The sequence below is a fragment of the Tupaia chinensis genome, unplaced genomic scaffold (genome assembly GCF_000334495.1).
Source record: "Tupaia chinensis unplaced genomic scaffold, TupChi_1.0 Scaffold000061_1, whole genome shotgun sequence".
In the NCBI taxonomy this organism is placed as follows: Eukaryota; Metazoa; Chordata; class Mammalia; order Scandentia; family Tupaiidae; genus Tupaia; species Tupaia belangeri.
In genome coordinates, this window is record NW_006159519.1 from 2005565 (window position 1) to 2010448 (window position 4884).

Here is a 4884-nt window from a genome sequence, read left to right on the forward strand (position 1 = left end):
GCGTCTGCGTGACTCCAAAGTCAAGTTCAGGTTCATCCCCCGTTACCCGGTGGCCCCCTGCGGACAGCTGAGGTTATACCCAGTGCCATGGCTTATTTTACTATTTTTTCTAAGTGGTCTGATTTTTTTTTTTTTTGAGAGGGTTTTGCTATAGAGCGCGTGCACTCACCCGAAAGACAGAGAGAGACAGAGAGATAGAAAGCGAGAAATCACCCCCCAGGGTGGGTGGCCATGCCGCAATCCCTTCTCTCAGGATCTTGGGCATGCATGCACATGCGCCTGGCGTGAGTTTAAGCCACTGGGTCTGGGACTCGAACTGTGGTCGAGTACATGGGAGTTCAGCGACATAGCCATTACGCTAACTGCTGGTCCCAGTGATCTGATTTTTAAAAGCTTTTTACCTTATGATAAACTCACATGACCTGTGGAATTGGTGAAATACCTGAGTTCCTCCTGGTCAGATGGGAGGGGACGTCCACTTGGGGACAGCGGAGGGCACCCAGGGAGGTGACTGGGTGACAGGGCCACTGGCATTTTTAATATTGCAGAATTGAAAAACTTGAAAAACTCATTGAATTGATAGAAACAGGAGAATATGCTGGAGCCTTCAAAAAGTTCATGGCAAATATGTATTATGAAAATACTATCTGCGGACTTCAAAAAGTACTTTAATTCCATTCTTCCACGAACTTTTTGAGCTTCCCCTGTATAAACCAGGTCATTCGTCCCTCCTGAGATATGCTGCCTAAAAACGTGACTGCTGCTTTAGTTAGTGACAGTAAAGTGCTTTTAGATCAATCTCTTAGGAATCTGTGCTTGGGTGGAGACGGGGAGACAGAGGCCCAGGAAGGGAGTGGCTCGTCTAGAGCTGAGACCGTCTGAATCCTAGTCTCGTGCCTTTTTTCTGGGCATGGGGTTTTCAGGAACAGTTGCTCGAGAACGGAAAGCTCCTCGCCGAGGTGAGTGGGAGCAGAAATAGCATGGGGGTCTGCAGTGGTGGGGGAGCTGTCTGAGTCGTGCCGTGCCTGGGCAGAGGGTGGTGCCCTGGGACTGCCTTCCTCCAGCCCCAGAGCAGACAGCTGCTGACCCGTGCATGGCCAGACAGGCTCTTCCTCCCCTTCCAACCCCCTTTGTAGAGAGAAAACCAGTCCGTCCCCCTTCTCCCTTCTCCTCCTCCCCATGGTGGACGCTTACAGAGGAGGAAGCTTCAGTGCCGTAAACCTGGCTTTCTTCAACTCCGTTCCCCCCGTTCCCCTAATGCAGTATTTTAAAAATAAGAGGCGGAATGGAATGCCCTCCGGCTTTAGATTTGATCTCAGGGCCTCTGTAGGTGATGGGAGTCTCTTTCACTGTCATCCTCATCACTCGCACTGCCACCACCATGAGGCCCATCCAGGACCCAGCCACCTCCTAAACTCCGTTCCCTGTCCACTTGCCGTGGGACGTCACTGCTGTGGGATCCAAGGCCTGGTGCCTGGTGGCCGTTCGGTAAAAGAAGGGCAAATGAGGACGGTGGCTCTCGGTCCTCGTGCTGGGCTGCAGGGGGCACAAATTTAGGTGAGTGCACTTGAGCGGGTCAGGCTGCCCGACAGCCACGTTCTGCAACCAGTGCAGCGCCCTGCTGGGAAGCCCCCTGCCGCAGACTGAGCCTTGGGTTGCAGGCACCCTCCCTCCCTCATTCCGGGACCTCAGCAAGCTCCTCTCATGCCCCAGATGCCGCTCAGGGTGTGGGGGTGTCCACAGAGCTTCCCCGCCAGATGGCTGCAGACACTTAGACACATATGGTCTGCTGCCTCGTGACCAGCCAGAATGCCCGAGTTTGGGAAATTGAGGAAGAGCAGAGGTTTAGTTAGCTCATGGAGTAGGAGGTCAGAGGTCAAGGGCACACACACACACGATGGAGCTGTCACGTGGCAAGAGCTCGAGCAGAGCAAGAGCACGCGTGTCTGTGTGCGTGTCTGCATTCATGTCCGCATCCGCATCCGCGTCTCGTGTCTCTGCTTTGGTTCTCTTCCTTAGAAAGCTGCAGGAGTTGCAGTCACAGGGCCCCACCTTGGTGACCTGCATCCTAATCACTGCCCAAGGGGCGACCTCTTAATCCCGTCATTGGATTAGGTCTCCGTACTCTGTCACATGTATTTTGAGGGTGACACGTTGAAAATAGCAGCCCGTGTGTGTGCGTTTTCACCATCAGGTACCAAGGACCACGCAGGGCGTGTAGTCGGTGCATGACAAATAGTAAGAGAAAGGAAAAGTGAATGAGTGAACAAATGAATGAGTATGCACGTGGTAAGTGCTTCATAAATATTAGCTATTATTATTTTTGTTGTCAAGTATTTAATTCTTTTATTGCTCCTCTTTTTAAAAGTTTATTATTTAAGAGAGAGAGAAAGCGAGCGAGCTAGGCACCTTCAACTGGTCTTCATGCCCTGATCCAACCCTAGTCTTGCTGACCCAAACCATGGAGGCCTAACCTGGGAAGTGAACCCAGGACCTTTTCCACGTGGGTCCAGTTGTATTACAAATATGCCACCCCCAGCCCTGCTATCTCTCCTCTTCAAAGGATAAGGAGTTCTGAGGCCAGCAGGTGGTGTGGTGGTTAAAGTGCTGAATTCCCACATGGCTGACCGCAGTTTGAGTCCTAGACTTGGTCGCTTGAAAAATCACGCCAGGTATGGGTGCGTGCATGTCCACAATCCTAGGAGGAAAAGGGATTGCAATTTGACCAACCTCCCTAGGAGGGAGTCGTGCCGTGCTCGGGCAGAGGGGGGTGCCCTGGGACTGCCTTCCTAGGGGGTGTGATTTCTCATTTATTCTCTCTCCTCTCTCTGTCTCTCTAGTGAGTACACATATCCTATGGCAAAAACCATTAATAAATAAATAAAGAAAGAAAGAAAGAAAGAAAGGATAAGTATTGTTTTATTGATTTGATTTTTTTTTTTAATTGTCAGAGGGCACCTGTGCTCACCAGAGACAGAGAGAGAGAGAGAGGGAGAAGGAGCAAGCACCCGTGATCGGGCATGGTCACACCTCAGTCCCTTCTCCATGTCTCTATCTTGTCGGATTGTGGGGTACATACCCACATGTACCTGGTGTGATTTTCAAAATGCTGGGCCTGGGACTCAAACCACATGTTCAGTCACGTGGGCCCTGGCTCCATTTGCTGCTAGGCCACTGGGACCGCCTTTGATTTAATTTGGTTTCCTGGTTTTCTCATGCCGACTGATGGTGAAACTGTTCATGGTAAGGGTTTGGTCAAACGCAGGTGCAAAAAGGGCTTTCTCATGAAAAGAAGGGCCTGAAAAAAATCGGCAAGTTGGATAATCATCACAGGAAACCCTCGGGGCGGGGGCGGGCCCAGTCTGCCAGCCCAGAGTCTTACGCTGCTTCTGAATCAATCCCTCTCTCTCTCTCTCTCTCTCTCTGTGTGTCTCTCTCTCCTTTCCCCTCATTTTCTTGCTCCTCTTTTCTCTCCCCGTGTGGAGCAGGTGACTCCTGAGACTGCTCTGCAGACATCTTGGGACAAGTGTCTCTCTGGGCCACAGTTTTGTTTGTAGAGTGAAGACACTGGAGCAGGGGCCCTGGGCGCTCTTGTGGGCTGCCGGCCTCGGGTCTGTGATTTTTCTCTTCTAGCTCAGTGTCAGAGGGTGTTTGGGATCTAAATCTGCAGTTTCAGTGTCCAAGAGACCTTCCAAAAATTCGTGGAAAACACATATCATGGAAAAATATGTGTGATTTTGGGACCAGCAGTTGGCGTAATGGCTATGTCGCTGGACTCCCAGGTAGTTGACCTCAACTGGAGTCCTGGACTTGGTGGCTTAAACTCACGCCGGGCGCGTATGCGTGTATGCCCAAGATCCCGAGAGGAGAATGGAGGAGAAGGGATTGCGGTGTGGCCATCCCCCCTGGGGGGTGATTTCTCACTTTCTGTCTCTCTATCTCTCTGTCTTTCTGGTGAGCACATGCAACCTATAGCATAAACCTCTCAAAAAAATAAATGTGTGATTTCAAGCTTGTTTCACTCCAGATAAACTCATACTTATTTTATTTTTAGGTTTTTGCCAAAGGTCCTATGTGCTCACTAGGGAGAGACAGAGACAGTGGAAAGGAAAGTGAGAAGTCACTTCCCAGAGGGAATGGCCACGTGGCAATCTCTTCTCCTCTCAGGATCCTGGGTGCACATGCACATGCACCCGGCATGATCCTGAAGCCACCGGGCCTGAGACTTGAACTGAGGTCAGCAGGAGTCGGACAACATAACCACTATACCATCTGCTGGTCCGAGATGTCCCCCCTCTTTTTTTCATGAATGTTTTGAAGTTGTCTCAGAGTGCAGTAACCGAAGTATATTCTGAAGTCCCCTCACCCCTCTCTTGGGGTGTCAGGGTCAAACAATTTCCATAACACTTGGGTGGGACTTGCCTTCTTTCCTCTCACCGTCTCGCGTCTGATGAATGTGAGTGCTCACTGATGCTCGGAGGGTCTGCACCACAACCAGCCTTCAAGAAATGGTCACGTGTTAGGCCGTCTCCGCGGCACCGCGCTATTGCTTATGAGAAGCAGAGTCTCCATGGCAAGTTGGTTCGAATCCCCGCCCGACCAGCCTGAAATCCGAGTCCTGAGGAGGGGACTCTGCTCTCTCTCTCTGTCTTTCCTGTGTTCCATCATGAATACAGGAAAAAAAAAGACCCCTTGTTGAGTTTTGGTGTAGTATCCCACAAGAATGATGTGATAACTGAAAAGGCTGTTAAAGTTCTCCTTTTTCCTACTGCATATCTGAGTGAGGGCGGATCTTAGACGTCAGCCAAAGCGACATACTGCAATGCATTGGGCTTACCTTATGTTCATCTTTTTTTTTTTTTTTTTTTTTTTTTGGTGCGTTTT